Below are 26,699 nucleotides of genomic sequence, written 5' to 3' on the forward strand. Positions count from 1 at the left end.
TCGTCATTACGAGAGCCGAGTAAATTTATTCCTTATTTTAGTAAAGGCGATAAAGGAACAGTAATCCCTTCGGAGGATCATATTTATCTGCTGTCGCGAAACAATTTCGCGCGCGGGAGCTTAAGTATCGAAGCGATATTTTATTCAGTTCAATCCAGCCAGCCAACTCGCATCTGGACCCTCTTCGCCGGCACTGTCGCCAGAATGACTCTTGGAGTAAGCCTTTGTAGGACTTGTCGGAGGGCCTGCTATCTTTATTCCCCTTCGTCACACACTCTTAGGAACACGTCTGCGTCGCGCGCGACAGATCTGAATTACCAATGAGCATTCCGATCACGTTGCCCCGAGCGAGCTGTTCGCGCGGAATAAGGGAGTGCCGTGAAGCGGCGAGGTTCAAAACAAACGGGGCGGAGGGGGGAGGGAGAGGGGGGGCGAGAAAATGAAAAAAAGCATATTTAAAAAGGATAAGTTGCGTACGAGCGCGAGTTAATTTGATTGGTGGCCACGTACCGTGCAGCCGCATGTATGTGCCCGTTCATATTTATTTTTTAAACGAACTTTTTGTCGAACCCGCACGCACGTGTGTACGGGCGAGTTCGACCGCGTAAAATATTACGTAAAACGGTTTGTGATCGAGAATCTCGTGACCGAACTTTAGAGTAATAGTCGATACAGGTGGAAAAAAATAAAAAGATTGATACGCGTGATTCCGTTTGATCGTATGTCGGATGTTATCGGCGAAATGTATTCAGCAAACAAAAAAAAGTGCGTACGCGGTCACCTATAACAATTTCGCGATAAACAAAATAACTTACTGTTTGTACCATTTTTCACGCGGAGGCACTATCGTGGAATATTTAAGAGGTGGTTTTGCATTCAAATACTTACTGTCGTCCCGCGATTGGCTTTCCAAATAGATATTGCATGAAAAATACAATGTATGAAATATGTTTTTAAATATAAGTTTTATAAGATGGTGCGCGCACATGCGAGAGAGACAGAGAGAGAGAGAGAGAGAGAACACACGCACATGCATATGTGAATTATTTACGACGGGATGGATGTTTGCCGTCACGTGGAGCTGGAAGAAATTCGAGACGGCTTTTCTTTATCGTGTCCTTATTTTCGCCATCTTTACGTCAGAAATGTGTGCACCTGCTTACCTATCGCGATATATTCTGCCGCCTCTCTCATTCCGCCTTACTCGTAGCCGTTCTACGGAAGCCTACTTTTCACGGATAAAAATCAATGGCGCATTTTCGCGCATCTCCGCACACGAGGCACGTCGGCATAGAAGGCACTTTTCCCACGAAACACCTCGAACTCGTAGAATCCCATAAGGCGCTTAACTTCCCGACTTTCATCGCTATTCCATGGCGAGGCATCACTTTTCCCTCCTATCCTCCCTTTCGTTTATCTTCCAGAGAACTGTCTACTGCTGGAACATTTACGTGAAGATTTTGCAGTTCGTCTTCACACGTGTTTAAAGCTCTTAGTAGTATCTCTCAGGGAATCCATGGCTGAAATGCTTTATGATATTTTCAGAAATGCTTATTGTTTGTCAGCACGTGTGTGACCAGCTATACGTATAAACTGAAATCTTATTATCTTAAGAGGATGTGTCACATTTCACAGTCAAAAAGAAAAATAAAAATATAAATAAAGTAAAATTTTTTAAAATTATTCTATTTAAGTTTGAGTATCGATGTAAAATTTAAAAACGCAATCCTTGTATTGATTTAAAATTATTTAATTTTTCTTTGCTCTTGATTTTTATGTGAAATTGCGTTTTGTATTGATGTGCAAGTTTGAGAAAGTAGCATTATGAATTAAATCAAATTTTTTACATACTAATTACAACTCTAATAAATTCGTGCAAAAGTTTATTTGAATCCACGCGATCGCTTAATAGTTATTTAAAGTAAAATTGATGAGTAAAACATTGTCATTTTTGCTGCATAAGTATTATAAGTTTTGTTCTTTACTGCTTTTGAAAACAAAACATGTATTTGCAACCAAAATTTTTTTATTAATTACAAAAGAAGTATAAATCTAATAAACTTGTCATTCTTAAATTTATAACTTTTAGCTAATATACAAAATAATGAAAAATGTTTTTAAGTTACTTTATTTATCGCTAGGCAATGAGCTGTAAAAAAATCTACGTACTTTGGCAAATTTTAGCTAATTGTCTCTTAATCTTTTGTTCTGCGAATTTGCACCGACGATATTTTTTTTTCTCCCGAAAAGGTTCCGCTCGGGATACTTCAATTAAATTCCGGGAAGTTCTCAAGTCCACCGCGTGGCCACGACGCGACGGCTAGCTTTCGTCGGGGAAGCTGACCGGCGACAAATTTAATTAAAAAAGTGCAAGCGCGCAAATTTTTTTAAACTTTCCGTTAGCGAGCACTTCACCCTCTCTCTAGACGGAGAAGTATATTTGTTCGATTGTCAAATGATTCTTCTCCGGAAAGACGGGCGTTCGCATTCACTTGCTCGCTTGCCCGCTTTTTCTCGCTCTTTCGTGCTGTCGGTTATTGGGATTTTGCGACTCGAAAACTCGTAGCGGAGATTTAGTTCCGTGGATCAAGACCTTGATAGTTTCTTGAAGTGATTCATTACTGATTCTTAACTTTAGTAGGAGTTAAGTTTTTGAGTCGCGCTATCATGTGGCGAGACCGCCTTTTCTTCTTATCACTTTCAATGTTTGAAGGTCGCATATTATATTAATAAAAACTTGCGTTTTGTTTAAAGAACTTTACATTTATATTTTGATATAATTATAAATTGTTTAACTTTATTCTTACATTTATTTCTTGTCGATAAATGTTAATGACATACGTATATACGAAAGATAAAATTTATTCTCCAATTTAATTATCATTAATGAACATTGCTATCCAATTTACGATTCGTTAATGTTTAATCTCTTTTCACATGATTGCAGGATACATTAATGAAATTACTATCTTTTTGAAAATGCCTCCATTAAATGGATGTATGTTAATGAAATCTCCAAGATGTAAATATTATAGAATATTTTGCATCGTTAAATAATGTTTAAAAGGAATTTACATGTAACAAATACAATCTCCACGAATGAAATAGTTAATTTTCATACAGATTATGCAATTACATTTTTATTAAATATATCACAGGCATATGTAATGCTCTTAAATATACCATTAGATGTTAAGACATGATTTTATACATGCGTTTATTTTGCTCATAAACTAACAAAACAAGAACACTTTGTATTCTCAGCGCGTCGCATCGAGAAAATTGAGTACGCTTTCGAATTGTAAGAGATAAAATTGAATATTTGATGTAGTTCGGCTCTTTCGCGCATATTTTAGGAAGCAAAAGAATCATACTTTAAAATTCAATGTATTTGTGCGCGAATAGAGTTTTTCAAATTGCGTTGCTAGTGTTTAGTCATATTATTAGCAAGTAAATCGAATAACATTTATTCATGTAAGCTGGTATATATAATCTGGCTCGTTAATTTTAGCTGCCATTGGCTATTTACGTACGATCAAGCATTTTGTATTGATACACGCGACCACACTTTGTTATACTTGGATTGTTAACTTCTCTTTGTACTTGGTTATGCTGAAACCACCGACAAAGATTTTGCCACAACAATAGTTTCACCGATATTATTTCATCAATACTGATGGAGTTCGGATCGATACCAAGTTTGATCGACAATATATATTCATCACATATATTGTTGTAATATACATACAATATATATTTATAGGTTCTTCTATACATTATACAAACAGTTTATTTTTATATATATGATTGTTTAGATAATTATTTAAATAAAGAAATAGTTTTATCTTATCTTGATTGTTAGAATATACATATATTTATATTTTTGTGTGTTTTAGAAAAAGAAGTGCTATCTTTTTAAATTATTTTTATTGATATTTCGTGTGTTTAATACGGATTGGTATAGGATTTTAAAACATCTTTTTTTATGGACCGAATGTTCGCACTAATAAGTTTATTCATTTCGGTTTCTTGGATTACCATTTTCTTTTCCTACAATGCTTGGCTACGTATTTATCTCAAAGTACAAAGAAGTACAAAAATAAGACGACTGTGTAAAAAATGACCACATATTTGTATTACATAAAAATATACACTTGAATTTGCAGCGTGTAGAACAACGAATTTATTGCTTGTTTCAAGTGCAATAAGCAGCATATATTAAAATAATAACATTTCTAATGTTTGAACGAAGATATATATCGACGTGATGGTGACGGTGAATGTGTATAACGATGAATGCGCATCGTCAAATTTATGCGACGACATCAGGCGAAATAATATCGGTCGGGAAAACATTGTCGGAGAGAGAACCTTTGTCGGTAATTTCCATGTAATCCCTTTGTATACAATACAATATTATTATCAGATACCAACGTAAGCGTAGCTTTTGTCAAATTTCTGAGTCTCAATGTGCGCGGCGCATTCGCCTAAGATCTGGTAATCCTCTTCACGGCAGGTACATATCTTGGGATTGCGCGAAAATAAATTCCTCGCTGCAACATCGAGGGCATAGGGGGTTTGTTGCAAAGGACCGCGGGAGGCGGAAAGGCGCGGCCTTTGGATGCACCGCGGAATCTTCTCTCAATTTCTACGAGTTACCCCCTCGCGATAGCATTGTCTTGTGCTCGGACTGCTTCAGCGTATATTCCGGAAACTTTTATTTGTTTATCCCGCACCGCAAAAGCCGCGCGGTTCGTTCTCGAGGAATATTATTAAAGCTGCCGCGCTCTCTCTCTCTCTCTCTCTCTTTTTCTCTGTCTCGTGTTTGACTTCAAATGGTGGCGGATTGAGGAGTCGGGAAAACTTTATTTGTATGCCGGACATGTTTCGCGACGGGAGCAACGCGATACGCAATGCCGCCGAACGAGTGCGGAACAAACTGGTACGGATTGGCAAGTGGGTTAGGTACATACATAGACACATATCTATATGCAATGACAGCTCCGTAGCATATGCGATTGCGCTCGCGCGTATTATATCTGTCATACGTTTGCTTTAAGTTTGCAACTGCAGCCGGTGCACGCGCGTATGTACAGAGTATCATCGGCAGTAGCGTGTATAACAGTTTCGTTACGGCGGTAATGTCGTCCAATATTGACAGTCGTGCCGCTGGATCGTCGGCTCATTAGAAGTTTGTAATGGATGACAGTTCAGCCGAATTTCGCAACATCATCCTTCCACGCACGCGATCCGTAAATGCAGGTTCTCCCCGCGCCGGCTTCTCCCGACGCACAACTCGCGAGATTTGATTTAATCTTTCCGGAATTACAACTTTCCGTTGTGCTGCGCACCCGATTCAGCACTCGCTCGTTAACGAGTAACGCGGTAAACGTGCGATAATCGCAGTCTTCTTATTTTGGGAAGTTTCGCTTTGCTTCTTGGCGCGCACGCGCGCGCGAAGAGTAATAAAAGTCGTGGGCTACAATGCGGACGAAAATACTTGCAGTCGTGTGTGAACGAAACGTTTTGTGGCTCTGTTTACGTCTGGATAGGGAACTTTTCAATTACGCCGCGCCGCACACGTAGGTTCTCGTAACTTTATTACGGGAGTCCGACCGCAATTTTAGCAGGCGTTTCTAAAGCAGAACGATATACGCGCATGATTTTGCGCGTCGGTTGCGTTGCAGCAGCATCGAAATTGCATCCACGCGCGTACGGTCTCTCTCTCTCTCTCTCTCTCGTTACGCACTAATGTACTTTTCGATGGCGATTAGAGCTTACGCCTATCTTCGTATAATTGCATCCAATAAATAGCGGACCTAATAGCAATTAATGATCAAAATTTGTTAAGCATCCTGTCAGATGATCCGCTTGCAAATAACCGTTGCGCTCTACCGTCGCTTATTATCTGAGAAATCGATATGTTCCGTTTGCTCTTCATTTGCGTCAAGACGCGATTACTTTGCCGAATGTTGACTTTAGAAAAATGTAAAGCAAACACATTCGAAATTTGCTTTAGTTAGACAGCTCTAAGCCACGAGGTATGGCTAGCAATTTTTTAGAGCGTCAAATTGGCTCCCACTGGAGTCTCTATATTTTTGAATATAGCCCAGCAAACTTGAAGAGTCCTCCTCGCGGACAATCAAGAGCTTGCCGACCTCAAACTGAGAAGAGAGGTGAAGTCAAAGAAATCTTCCTCTTTGCCCACTCGGCACAATTTTTCCGATTCCACGTCCCAGCGATTCTCAACTCTTCTCCTGTTCCTCCAGTTCTTTACTCTTTGTTGAAGCAACCATGCGAGAGAAATTTTTCTCTATGCCTGGTGCATCCAGGAAGCGTGGTGTATTGTTAACTTTTCTATTCCTTCTAGATCGATAAGTTCATCCGCATGCTTTTCGTGGTTTCATTGTTGCGTGTGAAACCTTTGATCCTGATGAAATATCAATGCTTACGGTTTTAACGACGAAGATTCCTAGGCAACACGATGTCCAAATAATGTCTAACATTCGAACATAAGACATCTCAAAGATGTTTTTATGGACAATGTGCCTAAAAGCCGGTTTAATGATGACTTTAAGGTATTTTACGTCCCGATTTTGTATCTGCGTGTTATCTGGATTAAAAGAAATATATTTAAGTTTATCTTGCGATAAGTTTTAGTTGAATATTTATTGACTACTTTTTCGGCATAATTTTTACATTGAAAATTTGTTTTGCAAGTGCAATAGAGTTTTATTAATGTTTTATTAGTTTTTCTTATTATTCGTATGTGAAGAAAAATTTCAGCAAATTTGCATAAACGTACATTGAGAATGAATATTTCAATCCATATTACGGCTGCTTTAACACCTGAAAAACAGTCGGAAAGAATTGATTCTTAGCCCGCGTGATTAATTTGGATGATAATATTATCGATAGGATTGCTATTTCTGTCACGCCCGCCATCCGTCTCCATTTCGATTTCTGTTCGTCAATTGCCCTTCGTAAACCTCCATCGCCGACATCGCGGCTACCCTCCGAACCGCCACGAAATGTACACGTCTGCGAAGCAAATTCCAGATTACCGTTGGCCTCGGATAACATTTACATACAGCATACATTTACCGTTGCATACCGGCGGTTACCGGATCCTGCCTCGTGGTGAAGTTTGAGGCGAGAGGGAGGGATGGGGGGGGGGGAGGGGAGGGAGGACTGGTAGCGATACTTCGTACAGGAAAAGGGTTGAAGGAAAGAAGACCCGCGCAGGGAGAAGAAGAGGTGAAGCTCGCGTAGCTCGCTCGTCCTCAGAAAAATCGATTGACGACGATAAAAATGGAGGAATTTTTACTGCCACGATAAATGCATGGTAAATGTCCCTTGCCTTCCTTCGTGCTTACGTAATGTACGCGTTACAGTTTTTCCGATCGTTGTCACCATTTGGGCGTGTACCCTTTCTTGAAATTTCGGCCAATGAAAGACAATCATGCATGATAACAATGAATGGCGAGCAGTTCGATGTGAAACCGAGTGTCGCAGTAAAAATCATCTTGAAATTTCCAATCCCGACGGCAGAGACATTGCTCTCGATGATGACACTCTGTAGGCGGGGATCGGGTTATTAGTACCTAAAAGTTGAAAGTGGCAGGTAACGATTCCACGGCGTTATCGCGTGGATTAACCAGGAAGGGAAGTTTGTCGAGGCAGTTAAAAGTTAGATGCTGCGGGCGAAAGGAGGTTATAGCATGGGTGTTATGGGGGAGGGGGGGAACTATAAAATCTCTCGCGAGATGCTAACAGCAGCATGATTTATCTCGGAACGATTTCGAACTCGAGCACGCTTTATATTTCGTTCGTAATGACGATGCGCGCTTACTAAGGAATAACTTCAAAAAAGCTTCTATCCGGAATTCTCATAATGATAACTTTGCTTAAAGTAAATGGCGAAAAGTACAAGGTTTCCGGTATACGTATATTCTGTAATTTATATTCCTTTCCTTCTGGATATTATATATCTATACTACATATCTTCGTTTATTCCGTTTATTCCATTAAAAGTGATATATTTGTTAGAGTTTGCTCGAGTTTATGCGATTCGATTCTCCGTAATGTTGTGAATTCTTGGACGTATCGCTGGTACAGTATATTCCGTAAAGCTACGGGCACGTTACGTTTGAAAGGTTAATGAAAGTTCCTCCTTGTTCTGTTATGCTACGGCGTGCGCGAACGCGATGCGTCCGGAACAGAGAATCGAACTTCGGGATAACGTGAAACATTCCACGGCCCCGAACGGCCCGGAGGGTAGATTGGATGCGAAGTAGCGAAATGTGAATTCGGCAAAGTCCTCTGGCTTCGCGGTGTGTGCGCCCCTTCCAACCCTTTAGTCGCGTCTTTCGTCGCAGTGTGCATTTGCATTTAAATTCGAGATGAGCCGATGAATAAAAGGCCGCCTCGTTTTGGTACCAGCTCAAAACATCCGTTTTCTCGCATAGCGTCAAGCGAGGAGGAGCCGGAAAGAAGATCATAGATGTGAAAGGAAGAACGAGAGGAAGAGAGGGGGGTGGAGAAAGGAAGAGAGAAAGACGGTGTAGGGTGAAAACGTGGAGAGCTTTTCGACTGTACGTCGCTCAGGAATTCGCCGAGAATCTTCGCACAGCAGACCTACGGAGACGCATCAGGGTGTAAGAGAGAGCCCAAAAGAGAAGGTGATAGCGGGGCAGACGTGGACGCTTTTCATTGTTTGGCGTCGGAATGGATGTGAGCTTGATGGAATACAAAATAGAGACGTGACCTACCTCGATGTCGGAGGACGATAGCGCGAGATGGTGGTTGAAGAAAAGGAGTTGCGGGAGAAAGAAAGATACCGCGAAGTGCGGGGGAGAGGGCGGGGGGGGGAGGAGGAGTCGAAGAGGATAAAGGATGCAGGGTCAAAGCGCGGCGGGAGGCTACGTATATATGAAACGACGGACATTTATTAATGTTCCAAGCGACCACGTCATATACCACGTAAAATGGGATGTGCACGACACGTGTAAGCGAGAGAAAGGGAGAGATATGTGAATCTGTAAATTGGATGCTACTTGTTTATAAAATTGTTCGTGTGTGCACAATTTAGATTGACGTATGACTAAGCTCTCAGGTAAAAACTGTTTATGATTAGCAAGAATACTTGGAATTTCGAAAGAAGATAAGAACTTTTATTGACAAAAAAGAAAGAAAGGAAGATAAATTACGTTATGTATGCATGTGTGGCGCAGATGATCGAGAATAGATAGAACATGGATATAAAATCGGGAGCAAACTCATTTTCAAGTCTGAAAAAACATTATACTGTACGCAATGAGGAATTTGTTTTATAGATATTGAACTTTATATGGTGATTGCGGATTTGCTCTGAGAAATAAGGGACAAACTGTGTAGAATGTAGTTGAAAAAGAAGGAATAAAAGGAGAAGGAGCAGTGGGAAAAGCTGGAACGGAGGCGTAGAGGGTGAAAATAAATAAAGGGAATGCGACCAATGCTATCGGCGTTCGCAAGGGACAAAGTACTTCATAAGACGAAAGGCAGCGAGAGGGATGGGTGCGAGAAAAGAAAAGAGTAGCTGGTGTATGGAAGCCCTTCCTATCTATTGTTCGAACTGCAAGAGTATCTAATGGCGCGAAGTTCCGTCGGTGCTTGCCTCGAGCTAAAGTTTTATCGTCTACTATCGACTTCGACGCCAATTTTTGAGCCGCCGGTGCTTCGCTTTGCGTGTCGCAATGTCGTCTGCTTTTTTTACCACTTCACGATACTTCTAGCAGTACTTCGTCAGCCTTTGACTTATTCTTACTGTCCTTTAGTTCGTACTTTTAACGTCATTTATTTTTCATTGTTTTAAATAAGCTTACCTTTGAAGTGTAATTATCTCGACAATGTCCATATTTTATAGAGAATTTTACAAATAATTTCAATTCATAAGATGATTAATTTTTATTCATACCATAGCGTTGAGAAAATATAACATTATTAAATAATGTGCGGAATATTTTAAATTTTTTTTAGATATTTCTGTACGTAAAACAATAAAATTAATAGAAAATGATAAATAATAGACATAAAAACGAACGATAATAAATAATAAAATTTATATACATATAATATGATATACAGTTATTATGTAATGTCTCAATACGAACATTGCGATTTGTTTTTGTTAGTAGCAATTTTGAGAAAATCAAATTTATCGTGAAATGTATCTGAAACTCTCTATTTGTGTTGTAAATTGAAAGTTAAATATACTTTAGCACGCAATTTCATTGGCTTCTGAGAACGGCTATAAAAATTTTAGTCGTATATCGTGCCGTCATATAACTGCATTCGACACGCAAAGAATTGCATCGCAAGAAATGAAATCAGCTTTGCCTGCCCGCAACTAGTCGTTAAATATTTTTATGTTGTTCTTTATATCGTGCGCTTAATCGTTTTATAGCCGTTTATTCAGAGGAACATTGCCGTTAGTAACGACTGTTTACCTTATTTCTCGTGTGGAGTTACAATATTATTTTTTGTAATTATTGGATATTTGTTATCTATTAATATTGTACTTCAACTTTTCATACGATCGATAGCCCGAATATTTATTCACAAAAATAGCTTGGAGTACATTTGCAGAGAAGAAAATTGGTTCCTCGAGGTTATTAATATTTTTATTGTGATCATTATTTTTAGCAGTAAAGCGCAATTTATTCGTTGAGTAGCTATAAATGGAATTCTCACACGATTGAATCATCAACGATACTGTCTTTATAGGACCCAGATTGTGGTTCCACTACGACCGCTTTATCTGCATATTAATCCCGAAAAGGAAGCATAATTATACTCGGCGAAACTATTACTACGATTCGTGCTTGCTTCGAAGTTTCGAGCCGTCGAGGACGAAAGTCTAACTGTACTCCACCACCCTCTTCCCTCTACGCCTCTTGTACATAATATATGCATTTGTGTGTATGTGCGAATGCGCGTGCACTTATATAAGCGAGTACGGAGCTTCCAGGATCCCCCGCTGACAAATTGTTACCGCGACGGTGCTTGTGGTTTCGGGATAACGAAATACATAATTCAGATGCGTCCGTACCTCGTGGTAAGTCGACTCGGCTATTGTTGAAATGTCCAGCGCAGCTATTAGGATTTTGCATCAAGAATGTCGGAAATGATTCTTAGTAAATCCTCATTAGGGGACGGCTTATCTGAATAATAATTTTTGATTGGGTAACTTTGATAGAATTTAACAAAAACTTTTTACTTTTTTTTAATCGTACAATTTGCAATGGAGAAGGAACGTAAATTGCTAGCCGCCAAGTGCCACATTAAAATTTTTCCGAGAGGAAAAGGGGGGAAAAGAGGAATTCCGAAAAAATTGGCGCGGAACTTAAATGAGCCGAATTGGGGAAACACGAGGAATCAGCTGACGGGATTCCTAGTAAAATAGACGTAGAAGAATATCACGCTTCCCGCGATTCACGCGGGAGAAATTTCTTTTTGCTCCAGCAGCCATTCCTGTAACGTCGGTTCGCAAATTATTTCTCGGCGATGGGCCCTTCCCCCGAATGTAGCACGTGTGACGAAAATGCTTGGAGCGTTCGCGGAAAGACGTGGGACGAGCTGGAATGTTTCCGAGGCTACCTCACCCATGGAATTTTCGGAGGCTTTCCAGAGGACACGTTCGAGCTTACTCGCTTTATCCCTTCATCCTGACTCGCTAAATTATTCAATTCATTTCTGTGGAGCTTTCAACTAACTCGAATACCGTCTATCTCGCCTCTCTCTCTCTCTCTCTCTCATTCTTTCCCTGTCTCTCCCTCCAATTCAACTCTTGGAGTTGAGAGTCTCACCTTTTGTCGTAGATTTAGCTGGCGCAATGGGACGTCCACCGGAAAGTTTCTATTTATACGCAAAATGAATTATAAGAAATGCATGATAGATTTGATAAACTAACACTCGGTACTCTGGATAAATTATTTACTTAACTTCGCAACTGCGGATAATTCTAGCACTATGCTGAAGACTTCATTTTCCTTATACTTTTATGATTAAGTAGACAATATTTATGTTAAGAAGGAAGAGAGTTTCATTAATAATAAAATCTGTATATATTTAAAAAACAAGTTTTAATGAACTTTCTAAAAAGTGAACAAAATATATAATATTGAAGTACATTTATCCATCAATTATATGCACATTTTCAAGAACGACAAAGATATTTAATTGTTTTTATGTTATTGGCTTAGAGATAAATGTTCATTGGTAAAAATAGTGCCACGTAATGAGATAAAACAAATAATGTTAATAGTAAAAAGATAATTTGTGGTTAGATAAATCAGTTTTTCTTTTTATACTTAGTTCGCGTAAGCGTACGAAATAGATTTTGATTTACGCAGAAAGTCGCGTAAGCAATTACGACATTTGCCGAATGGTTCGTCAGTGTGCATTCTCTTAAAATTACTGTCACTTTGGTTGCAATAAATATCTTAATTTGACGCAATACAGGCACATTCAGCCTGCGCACTTCGTTCGTTATCGTTATGTAAGAAACGAATTCGCGACAGACGGAGAATTCAGCGAAACGAGGTTAAAACTCGGAACGAAATGTCGTGCAAATTTGTTCCTAAGGGGCGGCTCCCCGTTGATGAAAAGAGCACCTCGAAAGCTCCGGGTGCCAAGTCTGGAATGTTTGATACTCTGAACCGAGTAACGAGTACTTTTGTGATATCTATATGTCTCTTTTTATGTTGTCATTTCGGAGTTTCTTGACAGCAAATTTTATTAGCATATGTAAGCACGCTTCCAAGAATTATTTCACTCTCACAAGAGGAGGATTGAGGCATGTATCTCGTGAATTTTTGGAAAGTTCGATATCGAGAATTTGATTATTGTAAAAGCACAATGGAAAATCTAGGTGTCAATGGGTCAATGAACTGAAATTACAAGATTTATGGAATGACTGACGATTTGACCGAGATATTTATTTGGATCTTTTCTTGTACGTAAATTATATCATCTTTATTCATTCGTGTTAAGAATTCGTAAAGATTATTATCGTTCTATGCACTGAAATCCCGCAGAATGGAGTCGGAAAAGAGCAAATCCGCTTTTTTTTAACTTTTTATATAATGGTACACCGTCATATTTTACATTGTTGAACCGCGTACCTCGAGACTTGCGCGGGAATACGAGAATTTCCGGGCCATTCGTGCAGGTGTATTGGAGTGATTCTCTAGGGAAGAGATTATCTCGAAAATTGGTTGTAACATAACTCGATTATATTAATTGCATGTGAAAAAATTTAATTCCGTTACATGAGAAATACTTGTCTAATATTACAATTAATCTGATATTACGATTAATCGATTTCTATTCTTTTAACATTATAATATTGCGTAACTTGAAAAGTATAATTATTACAATCTGTACTGCAAATACAACAATAGAAATTATCTGTTTATTGTTATAATATGATTCTTAAAACTGCAGACGCGCGGCTGACCGTAGTCTCCAATTAACGTATTGGTTCGGCATCGTTAAAAATTGTAATATAAGGCTGCACTACAAGAATCGTTTCATTTCATTCCTCTTGTTATATTTTCTTTTACGATCTCTCTATTAATTTGAAGTGATCCGTCCGTCTCTGATCGTTATTGAGGTCTCTTACATGCTCCTTGGGGGCTATTATGCGCGTAGGGGTGGCCTAAGTTCGAGGATTTGCACGTAATAAAAGCTCTGTCGCTTTCTGCTCGTAATATGTTCCGGCACCTTAAGTTGATTAAGCGTCAGACACACAGGCCGGTGTGCGCCGGCAGGACCGTTGCTAAATGTCTCACATCTGTCACCGGGCTTTAACACCACCGAACCAACTGTCCTACACGCACCAACATACGTACGTAAGCGTGGGTTTGTCGGATGGGAGAAGCAGAGAAAAACATACCGTCGGTCGTATAGTCGGGAACGAAGAGCGCCACTCCTTCGCTACATTCATGGCCATTCTTTCTAGAGCCCTGGTCCAACCTACTCGCTCAGTCGGAGGTCGGTATCCAAGAAAATTTTCACCTATCAACTCGGTAGATACTTCGGTAAGATAATACGCTTGCGACCGAATGGGAGAAAAGGATTATCATGTTTTAGGAAAATTACATTCGTCGATTAAAAGTAAATTACCCCTCAAAACGGTTTTACCATGTTGCCCTTTTGGGGAGCAATTAAGAAATAATGTACGACAGATCTTTTTGCAAGGCTAAATGGTCGCATCGGTGAAAGTTTTCTTTTTGCCCGTGCAAATTGTTAAATGCGGGTTGTATAAAGCAGCTTTAAAAAATTAAGTTAAACTTACATACAAGAATTAACAAGAATATTTTTTAATGTAACTGTAAGGAAGTGTAATATAATACGGAGATCCCGACGGAATACGTCATTAAGAAATGAATAGTGAATTTCTTTTTGCTGAAAACTTTTACTTCGTATTATTCCAGAAGCGTGACAAATGAACGCTGTTCCATTTAATTTTCTTATTAGTCAACCGCCAAAAAAATTCTTCTAATTTTGATGCTTTTATTTAAGTTTAATATTTCTGTTGGAAGAGAAAATATGAGCACGGCGACAGATGTATCACGCAATTGGTGAAATCGCGAATTATATGGCCGAAATATATCGTGCCAAATGTTACATGTTGGCACACATGTGTAAGCATTAAACCAATAGAATCTGCTTACTACATATGCTATCGTCTTTTTTCTAACATTATTGCTTATGATCTAAATGTTTAAAATTCATAAATTTTTGTCAGCCGTTTTATCTATCGACCAATAAAACTGATTAAAGAAATCCAGTTAGAAACGATAAATATACAATGCTTTAAGACAATTTAATGTACAATCTACTTCAATAATTCTGTTTTTAAATACTAAATTTTGGTATTAAGTCATCAAAAAATTGTATAAAAAGTAATTAAATGCATTGCGTCAACACGTAACATTTGTCTCGGTTTGTATCACTGGAAAATAATTGATGATTGTAATCCTTTTAGCCACGATGAAAATGCACATAAATAAAAGCACTTCTCAACACGCCATCGGTGTGTATCATGATGAAATCAAAATGCTGTCTCTCCAAGGCTTCTTTTTCTCGCTCGAGATTGGATCGCTGGCTGTTAGATGCAGTTCTTTTGTGAAATTCCGCTTCTCTTTTTTGCGCAGACAGAGTTTGCTTGTGTTTGGCATGTACTTATCACGATAACATTTCGCCTGATCAAGAAGAAATAGAAGTATAAGAGAAAAGAAAGTTTTTCTCACGTTGGGACGATTTCCAACTTCGTGAATATTTGTCGCTATAGCAGAATCGTCAGAGATAAAATTCCTGCAGCAATTTCTGAAAAGTGAATATTCAGTATTTATTATCTTTCATGTTTCTAGGTTACGATTTTTCCTTCTGTATAAATTTAAGTTAAACGAGAGGTGTGTGGTGGGAAATGAGAGAGAGAGAGAAACAGAAGAGAGAAAGAGAATTCTAGGACAATTCTGCATGAGGATTAATAGTCTGATTCGGCTCTAATTCCAAAAGTTAGGACAAGTTAGACGTAAAATATTTGCATCCTGGGATCAATACTTTACATACTTAGAAGATATGTGAGCTATTCGAGTCGTTTGTTTTTGCGTCAGGAAAATTTGGATAGTTTGCGCTTCATCAGCTTCTCTGCATTTACAGCGTCATTACTCTTCTCTACTGTGACGATCACTTTTTTAGTAGGAAATAACTTTCGGGCTAGGCTATATGACTCTCCCTAAGGGATTAGTCATTCTCGTTTTTATGATTTTCACAATGTTCTAAAACCACGCAACTATTTGGTTGAAAAATCGCATATTCAAAATTTTTTATTCCATAAAACCAATTGTCGAAACTTATATATTTTTGAAGATATAATGCAGTTAGATTAGAATCCTTGTCTGAATAATAATGCCTTTATTTTATGATATTAATAAACATCCTTTTTGTGCTTACAATTCTATTTTATTGGTTAGATTATCTGGATTACTGATAAACATAGTTGTTTTTTTAAAAATTTTGGCGTATTTTTTTAACACTTAGAATACGATTGTATAATTATATGATTTGAAATGTTCATTATTTTTCCGTATATGTCTGAATTTGAAGCAGAATCGGTAAAATTGGAAAAATCATGTGCGTTATTCATTTCTTATGACACATATAAGGAACATAATTGAAAAATATTACTTTTTTATATTAGTTATTAATGTAACTATTACGACATTATTAAATGACTTAAAGTACCTAGTAATTGATATCTTTTTCGATAAATATCTTTTAGTTTTATCTGTAATAATTCAAAACTGAAAAGTTAATCTTGTCTAGTCCTCGTTTCCTTGTATAAGACAAATTGTGAGATTAAATAATCGTACGTATCTGGCGCGCTTGTATTTTATTACAGTTACAATGTGTTTTATCGCAAGGGTTATTATGTTCTATGATATATATAATTTTCCATCTGGACGGCGACATGTGTAAGCGGCGTGGCAGTTGGGCGGCTTATGTATCGAAGCTTCTGTTAACAGTCCTCATAACTCCAGTCCTCCCTCGGCATGACCCGCGTTGCTAAATTACGCGTAAATGTACCGTATCCGTGGCCCCCGTAATGTCACCTATGCACCGTCAAATCCATGGATCTAGTGACAGCTGAATCCGCTTCGACGTAATGTTCTCTCCTACCGTGCGTCGCGTCGCTTAGATGCAGGTGCGTGCATCATCCGCCGGCATCATACTGGTGGTGCTCGTCGTCAAACGGAACCGGCCATACAGATCGGCCCGCGTACATACATCGGGCGCTCAAGGAGCGTTAATCAGGACGATTTCCCCGCACAATTCTCTAATCCGGCGCGTTCAGTCTCGGGACGAATGGACCGTGGGTTTGCAATACAATGCAAACAAGCGAAGCTTGTCCCTCGATTCGTGCAAGGTCCAAAATCGGAGGGCGCTCCCTCGGTCTGTCGCGTATGTGCGCGTGACGTTTATGGGACGGTGACATCCTCCTGCAGGAGGCATTACTACGACCGGTAGGGCCAGTATCTCCATGGACTTGTCCGGTCATACCCGTAAGCTTCTAACCGTGATCTTATATACGGGCCTGTATGTGTCCTCGGCAAACCACGTCTCGCTCTGATATCCGGGCGATAAATTCTGCGTATCAGTGGCAGGACGACAGCGAGCTGTCTCTATAGGAGTGACGTGATATCTAGGAAAGGATTTCGATGCGATGTCACCACCTTGTTTCATCGCCTGTCAGTGATCTAATGCATCGGCAAGGATATCGATGGCGGAACGTTAAAAAGAAGCGCGCGTGTTTCTAGATGATGATAGCGCCTTATGATGTTTGCGTTATCTCAGGGATATACTACTGTGGCGGTAGAAGGACAGGTACTTTCACTTAGTGCCAGAGAGAACTATTATATCTCTGGCGTTGCCGCTAGCCTGTTGTATTATTTGCGTCAGCTCTCGTGTTATGATGTGTATATTTAATTACAAGCAGCGTGCTACTCGCCTCTGAAAGCAAAATAATAACGATTAAATTGTAATCAAAATTAAATTATCTTTTCTATCTTTTTGTCTACTTAAGCTAATTATTACTATTTAAAATGTTTTTTTGTACACGAGGAGATTGCACTGGGATAATTATATTCGGTAAGACAATTATACTTAATTATTATACCAAAACTGGAAATATTAATTAGGTTACAAAGGGTGTAATTAATTAAAAATGCAAAATGATAAAACTGATAGGTTGTAAGTTTGATAATTTTACAAATTTATTTAAAAAACATTAATAAACTAATCTTTAGCATAAATTTAGTAAATAAAGATGACAAATTGTTCATAAAATTAATTTCTTCGTTGTTAGTTTTTAATTTAAAATAGATATTAAGCGAACGTATTGATTTATGCCGTAATATGTATTTTAGCTTTACAAGGAGATAGAGTCACGATGCACATCTAAGTTTGAATAGAAAATATCACACTTGCTGAGTCGCATAATTTCGCTACGGTAAATGTTTAAGTTAAGCGACCTGCGTCTAACTAGGACATGAGTCGTCGAAGAATAAACGTTTAAACGATGTATAAATGTTCGTTTACTTTTTGTTCGTGTTCGCGTTTTTATACACTAACGTTGTTAGCTTTATTTAACTGTATCGCGTGTCCAAATTTCACTTGCACCGCGTGAAGGATGACAATGAAATTTGAATGAAAAATCATGTGCGTGTCGGACGGGTGTAACGCGCGTATTTGCACTCATGCGGTTCCAAATCGAGTAACGACTGATATCATCAATGCCCTTCTGCCAAATCACTTTAACGGTCGTTTTTGCGTGACGGCGTAACAAATTTTCCCGCGTTTACTTATAGCGTGATTAATAGAAACAACGATCAATGGTTGGTGGATGTGAAATTAAACAATCGATTTCGTATTCAACGTACCGTTCTCTTTTTTGACGTGATGTTAATATAAATACTAATAGAAAGAGGTGTAAAATATAAAAACGTTAGCACGCCTGAACTGAATTACACGTTACAGTTTCGCGCGTGTCGTTTTGTTGCAAATGGAATTTTACGTAGCTCTAGATTACGCCGATAGCTTATGCGTAATGTTAATCATTGTAATTATAATCATTGTCAAAGAGAAATGTGAAAAAAGTACGGTAAATATTGTTGGTGTTCTTCGTTATTCTATGTGCAACACGGTTGTAAATTGATTTGTAACTGTTGCTTAGATATATTCAAGATAAGGGTAGTAATTGCGCTCCTGATGAGATTTCTTTTCCGAAGTAAAAGCGCATCTTGCGTCTAGTCGGTGCAATCAGGATATAAAAGGTCTCGATTGGGATTGGTTGGATTTAAGGATCATTAGTAGACGCCCACGTACTACACGTAGGTAGATGAGTAAGCTGATTGGATTTATCTGATCGGCGAATTGCCAAGGGGAGCGTCTCTCTCTCTCTCTCTCTCTCTCTCTTCCTTCATTTCCTATTCTTGCCTATTTCTCTCTTCCTTCCTCTTCGTTCAAGCAAACTTCTTTTTCCCACTGCTTTGCTTCTGTCTGTCTCGCTGTTTCCTCTATTCGAGATAAAAGTTGAATAATCCCGCTGAGCGTCTGTATAATCCTACTCTACTGATATTATCCGGGCTTTGGTTAATTTATTATTCGCAAAACTGCGCGCACTGAATGCCCAGAATGGACCTTTTGCGCTTCGAATTCAGATCGATTGATGGATACATAAATCGGATTGGAAAGGAACAGTATTGTGTGGTTTTTTTATTTCTCTCTCTCTCTGTGTTATATGCGGCTGAACATGGAAATAACTTGAAAAAAGTATATAAAAGAATTCCATGTTACATGAGACTGTCATCATTATCTCGAGAATTGCAGACGTACAAAGAGCATTACAATAATATTTGTATGCAATGTTGTGCACAGTTTCAAGATAAAATATGTACATTTAAAAATACATCGGAACACGATAACGCGATATTGACATATAGATCGGATATTGACACAAGAGTCGACTTTGTGGTAACAGAAGAATAATCGCGTGATGTAAGAAACGAATAACAATGCATGTGGCACGCGATCATGCCTTGCATCACAGCATCGTTTTTTTCAGCATCGTTAACCGTTATACTCCGTATGGTGATGCACTGTTTTTGTGCCGAACGCCGACTCGTTGGCACACCACTGGCCCGGCACGCGATTTCCAACGTTACATTTTGCGCTTACAGCCGTGCACTCGAGCGGGCAATTATATTTTCAACGATCGATAAAATGATGGCGTCAGCGGGATGCTGATCAGCGTCGGATTGTCTGTAAATGACGAACAGTCGGTTTTACTATTTTACGGGACCGCACGTATGCCGGCTTTAATTGGATGATTTAATTGGACGTACAGTCAATTTAAACCAACCTGATTAATATGGGTAATCCACATATTTAGCGTTGAGAGATTAGAATTCCAAAAGTAAGGGACGGAATTGAAGCTATACATAATGTAACGTTTCCTAAATTGGGAGCCGTTCTACTATTGGAGATACGCAAATAGCGTCACGTAGAGTAGTCCTCTATCCATATTCTGTATCTCCTTCCCGACTCTCGATTAGATGACGGTTTATACGGCCAGCGAACCTGAATTATCCACATTAAGCGTTCGGTCTGTTGATCTCAGAAGACATTTCTGCTTCATGCTCGAAGACACTTGGGATGGACACCCATACGGAGAAGACCTATCTGACCAAATGAAGACTACCTCTGAGGACGGTTATGGCACGGACGTTACGGGCTTAAGCGCTTTCCTTCGACGGACGTTGTCAGCTTTGTGAGGCAGAAGACTTAAAAATTCTAGTGCCTTCGTACCATCAGCAGGCGGCAAGTAGATGAAGAGAGAAAAAGGAGAAGAGAAGAAGAAATCCTTGACGACGAGCGGAGTACTAAAATTCACCAGCTATCTTTGTGCCTCGAGGGTTGTTCCTTGATGTCTTTCATGCGGTGCTAGTATCATCTCTTGCACCAATGGGGCCTTTTCTCATATGGTAGAATCGTCGTACGTTTGATAATGGGATAAAACGGGATTTCCAAAGTGCCGGAGCATATACGCGCGAGAAGAAAGTATTCCATCATTTAAACGTGTTAGAGAAAGTAAATCTTTATCGAAGAATGTCGCTACCCTCGGTCCAAACGCGCGTATCAGTCTTCGTTAAAAAAGATAATGAATATTCCGCTTGTCTATTCACGCACCCCGCGAAAGAAAGAAAATTCAATTGTGAACAATTAGCCTAGATAATAAAATAGAAATTTAGGTTGTAAAAATAGAATTTTCACGATGATATTCCCGCATGTTTCTTATATAGAATTAAAATTGCAATATCGTAATAATTGAAATTGAATTTATTGCTCGCTTTCATTACTCTAATACAATATTACATTTACGGTTCGGCACATTAATGGAAAATGTTATTTAAAGCGAATTACGTACTTAAAATTTCAGTTTTGATGTAAAACGATGTTTTTTACGGACGCACACAGATACGAGGGATATAAAACAATTCGTGATTGCACTTGATAAGCACCGATATTGCAAATTCCCCGGAGCTATGCAGAAAAAGCGTGCGATACATTAAATTCTAAATCTGCAGACAATAATTCCCCATATGGACGTATTTCCGTCGTTCCAATAAGTGTGTCGCGCTCGATATTTTAAATATATTTGCGATAACGTTTTAAACACTGCGATAAATGGGAGTTCAGTGCCGAATTCAGCATTGTACATTGGATTTGCATGTATCGGAATAATATCGAAACGTCAGTTTTCTCGGAACCAATGCGTTATCGGACTCATGAATCGCTTCCAATTATGTTGATTACACTGGTTCATCATGTGTCTATAAGCTATTGTTTGACCAGTTTCAATCTTGTCTGTTTGATAATCTAGTTCCTATGTTTCTATCTTGTCCCCTATGTACTCCTTGTCGACAGTATGGAAGCCATTGATTTTCAGGATGTTGGACGTAGCTCTCGGTGGTAGCCCGCAAATAAACCTAATCACGAGTACAGTGTCCTGAATTGTCAAGCCACTTTCCGTAGTGCTCGTGCCGAGGCTGAAATCAGATTACTATCTCTATCAGCGAAGCGACATTCAACATTGATAATGATCGCAGATCTGGAATAGTTTGACAGCTCTAATCACGAAACGTCTTACAATGTCGAGCAAATTTCAGACGCGCTGTACAATTCTATCCGTGCGTTATATCTATCTATCTACTTAATTATTTCATTCAGATATCCGAAGAACGTTTGCATCATTTATTTCTCTCTCTCTCTGATCGGTGAAAATAATAATCTTGATTCTCGCGTTTACAAATCAGATGGAAATCATATGGGAAACATACTTGTAGCCTTTGCACACATCTTGAGGAAACGTAAGCGCGGCTACAAGTACATCGTGTATACATCGTGGTCTATGTGCAGGAAGCGCCGCAAATTTCCTGTTTGCTTGTTCCCTGGAACAACGTCTTTTCTCTCGGTGAGAGATCTTTACGCTTTGCTGTTGTAATGAGGGCGGATGAAGACAGCGGGACGGGTAGATTTAATTTCCTTCGGTCTCCTCACCTCTATCATTCTCCTTTTCGGTCTCCTTCGCTTGCGCAGCGCTTAATTGTCCTTTCACCTGCCGGCAGTTTTCTTCCGGAGATCTCAATGACATTCTGAACCTTTTGCTGAATTCTTTTTACCTTAGGTAATTGTTAGAACTGCAATATCTCGTCTCTATCAGAGGCGACCTTATTCATTTTAGAAAAATAGTAATTACTGCGCAACTTTATACCCGCGCGTATTATTGTTAATTCTTAATTCGTTTTTTATTCTTTTTTTTGCGTATTTTTTAAATTATTTTACATTTTAACCAGAGTTGAATATCAAAGTAGAAGAAATCGATTTTTAAACCTTGACAAACAGAGATGACCTGGTATAGGCAACCTTTTATTTAATCATTAAAGATCGTTTAAATATTATATAGTTTTCCCTCTTAGATTGTGTTATATTACTTCATGGCGAAAATCTTCGCGTTTTCCTTACATCTCGCGCTTCTTCTGTCACGTAAAAACCTCGCGGAGATATGTTCACTCCCAGATGACATACTCCATCAACGCGCGCGTATGCTTTCCTGCTCCGCTTTTTTCCGCGCTGAATGGCGACGGGAATGGTGACGGGAAGACGTCGCGCGCGCCGGGATATTACTCGGCGAAGGAAAAAAATCGAAGTTTCGATGGAAGGGCTGGGATATGAGCCGGCGCGAGTCACTCGATCAGCGACTATTTCTCGCCGCGTTTCTATAGGACGGAAAGAAGTTCGAGTTGCCGGACACGTGTTACCGACAAGATCTACGAAACTTCACCCTCTTTGGCCCGACTGTTGATCGAGGGGTACGGAGATTTGCGACAAATGAAGAAACTTTTTTTTTGTACTCGTGGGTGGGGAGATTTATTTTGATCAATGGCCTTATCGGTGTCTGCAGATGCTATGCATCTGATTATAAGGTTCATTTCGTCGGCGTCTTCTTTTCAAATCGAAAATATCACGACTCAATACTTTGCGCGGCTTTCTTTTTTTCCCTTTCTCTTATCTCAATCAGGAACGCGTTGGAAAGACGTTCGATAAAAATTGCTGGTTATTTTTTAACCTTGTAGCGCTTTTCTAACAGCTAACAGTGTATTTAAAAGGACCAATGTTTGAGCAATCTTCCGCGTGTTTTTGACAGTGCGTATTTTTTGATAGTTCTTTGAACTAGTAGCTTCATGCGGTGGAAGATAGCAGGCTGTAAATTCTCGTGTAACACGTGTTCCAAATATACGGTTTTTCGTTGAAATTTCAGTTCACTGGTTCCATCGAAATCGCGGACGCACATGCACGCATGTCAGCGCGCACGTTTTTCGCAGCTGCGAATATATTGACGAATACGAATGTGCTACGGTCTCTGCACCGCGCGCGTTCAGACTAAAAACTAAATACATAATGCACCAGCGGAAGTGTATACACGCGATAATTAATGGCGAGGCACAGACACAGGGCTACAATTATGAGAGAAAGAATTATATACTTTGTACTTTTTAAAATATAAACTTTAATTATAATCCTTATTTTAAATCCATTTTCACATTTGTATATTTTTAACATCGCGCTTGTATAAATTTGGACGTGAAGTTTTGGAGCAGCATTAAAAATTTTACGTTGAAAAATAACTTTCAATGCGCTGAGAGAGAGAGAGAGAGAGAGAGAGAGAGGGGGGGGAGAAGGGAGGTTTCGTATCTCATAAACATTTTTCAGTTGATTCATTTAATAATGCATTTTATACAGATAGAGATGTTCATTGCATATGTCCAGAGACTCGCATTATATTTCCACATATATCAAGTGCAACGGAGCGCGCATCTTTTTTGCCTTATAATATTTGCACCAAATTCACGGAGCGCGGCGCGAGTCGTAAGTCATTTCCCATATTAGGATTGGATTCGGATTTCGCTACATTAATCGTACGCGGAGAAGAGAACGAGACTATTGTTGCAGCTTAAAATCTTTTCGAGTGTTTACGACTACGGTGGCAGAAACATGCACACATACATCAACAAAATGTATATATATATATTTTTTTTTTTCTGGTATTCAGAGCACCGGAAAGCCGCGTGATCCAATTTCGTCGCGATCGTAATCGTCATATTTTACAGGCGCGCATCGTCCTCCATCTACAATAAACTTCGCAGTTCCGTGCTCGATACTACCGTGGTCAACAATATCCGCGCGCATTGACCGAACTTCGCCGTTCGACGGCACCTGCAGGCCGCATTCGTTCCGAGTGCGAGGAATCCGCATCCCTCGTGCGATTGCGGGGTCATGCACCTCGCGAGTCGATCGTTGTTGGTACTTCCAGTCGTTCGAGACAGCGAACAAGCGACGAGCTCGCGTCCGTCATTCCTTCGATGTTTGAGCGAAGCATCGAGCGAGTTTTGGAGAGAGCGGAGTTTGGCTTATGCTTGCAAATGTATTCAACTGGTGTCGACATTACATTAACGGCCTGGCTACACGAAATTGTTCGCCAAACTGCCGTCGTTATCGTCAACAATGTGAAAGAGAACGGGGGACCAGTGATGCTGATTTCAAGATCCGAATTTCAGACGAGAATTAAGCAGAGAGGATGACGCACGCACACATGACAACGCACGTAGGTATGCGTTTGTAAGCCACACTTCTGATCTTAAAATTGGCACCACCGGCGGGGATCAGCCTGTATTAGACGCTCCGAGGCGTTCTTATTTATATTTCGCACTGTAAGCCGCTCGAACGACTGAATTCCGGATTATCCCCGAAGCCACGGTGATGATGGTAGACAAGCCGTCATTTCGTGCCTCCCTTGCTGTTTCTGGCTCGCTCTTCGATGGCAATTTGACGCATAACGCGTATTCTTGTTCAGGATTAACACTTGTGTGTCAAAACATCGTACCGCTGCGAGAAAGAATTGTCATCTCGCATTCTGCGCATTTTCTCGCAAGCACGTAATTATACTTGATATTAGAGATAAAATATCGTATTCCCGATATTACTTAGCCCTTCATTATCATTCTCATCATAGTGCGCTTCATCCGTGACCTACGTAATGTTATAAGGGGGCGCTGGTAACCATATTATTCTGGCATGCGTTCAAGTGGACGTTTTGGGGTTAAAGGTGAAATTGATCGTGGTTAGGTTAAGGCTGGTCAGGGCAAGGGACGTGGAATTACGATGTAACGCCGAAAGAATTTTAATGCCTTTGATCTGGCATCAAGCCCACAGGATTATACATAATGATAATGGCGTTTGCTTTTTATAGCCGATTTTGAGCTTCCGCGCAAAAAGTCGTACACCGTTCCTGTTGCGCGATTCAAAATTTCAGTAATTTCTTCATTGGACTTTATTTTACTAAAAATGTAAATTTACTTGTGTCTACTCAATTTAAAATCTAAAGCCCGTGTATCGGCTGATACGTTAATGATATATTTGAGAGAAAACTTTGTCCTTATTGGTACTTCCTACTGTACACTTAGACGATTAAAATTCTTTACGAACTTTCGCGAGTGAAACCTAGAAGCTTTTGTGGCTTGCGAAGGTTTCCATTTAACGTTCCTCGCAGTTTATAAAGTGCTAGTAACCGCATTAATTTACCGCTATCGGAAAAATGAAGTTGTCCGACGCAGATTTTTTTTAATTATACGATCTTGTACCGTTTCAAGTTTCAAAATACTTCTAATACTTTTTTGAACGACATGAATTATTTACAGCTTTGTTTGCGTATATTGCGGACTTCTAATGAACCCGAAGAAATACGTGCGTTGGCACGCGATGAGCTTAAAAGGCTTACCGCCAATAATGAGAAATTTAATTGTCAATCCATCAAATATGAACGCAATTTCTCGGCGCTTTTGTGGCGCTCAATAACGAAGTCGCCGGAATTTCCTTCCGCTCGGTACAATCGTGCATCTCATCAATCTCCCGACATTATTCCAAAAGGAAGCCGCGCCCCTGAAGTATTACCATCCTACTTTGATCAATAAACTTTCCTTATGTTCGGCGCCTATAAGGGGCAATGAAATTGCCGAGGGAATCGTGCAATTTTGATAGGACCTTCCGCAGCTTATGTTGGCTCGCTACTTCCGTCTATGGAGATTTCAGTCAGTCGAGAAAGAGAGAGAGAGAGAGAGAGAGAGAGAGAGAGAGAGAGAGAGAGAGAGAGAGAGAGAGAGAGAGAGAGAGAGAGAGAGAGAGAGAGAGAGAGAGAGAGAGAGAATCTACTTAATGCAGCAGACAGATCCCAGTTATACGTGATTCCTCTTCCTTTCGATCTCTCGGTCTCTCTCTCTCTCTCTCTCTCTCTTTCTCTCTCCGCGCCATTTCTCACTGTTTTCTCGCTTCCTCTCTTGCTGTCCTTTTTCCTTCTCCTCTCTTTCTTGCTATCTCTGTTGCAGTCAAGTTATCAGCAACTTTCCACTTTAACTAACAACAATTCAGTAAGCAAACAATTAAGCCTTGCTCGTGGAAACTTCGTATGCTGTCAGGCTACGTTTGTCGGGTCGTGGCAGTATTACAGAAAGCTGCTACACGAAATTAAAGTATTA

The 26,699-nt window shown here is 39.6% G+C and overlaps 1 protein-coding gene and 1 long non-coding RNA gene across 5 annotated transcripts in view; both read left to right on the forward strand.

The window, feature by feature from the left end:
- Nucleotides 1-26,699, forward strand: part of LOC105835030 — a 249,792-nt gene that overhangs the window by 72,990 nt on the left and 150,103 nt on the right. The gene's annotated exons all lie outside the window — the stretch shown is intronic.
- On the forward strand, nt 10,076-15,871 carry LOC118644910. Its single transcript, XR_004962688.1, has 2 exons — nt 10,076-12,994; nt 13,077-15,871. It is a non-coding gene; the product is annotated as an uncharacterized LOC118644910 (long non-coding RNA).

This window comes from Monomorium pharaonis, chromosome 3, assembly GCF_013373865.1.
Source record: "Monomorium pharaonis isolate MP-MQ-018 chromosome 3, ASM1337386v2, whole genome shotgun sequence".
In the NCBI taxonomy this organism is placed as follows: domain Eukaryota; kingdom Metazoa; phylum Arthropoda; class Insecta; order Hymenoptera; family Formicidae; genus Monomorium; species Monomorium pharaonis.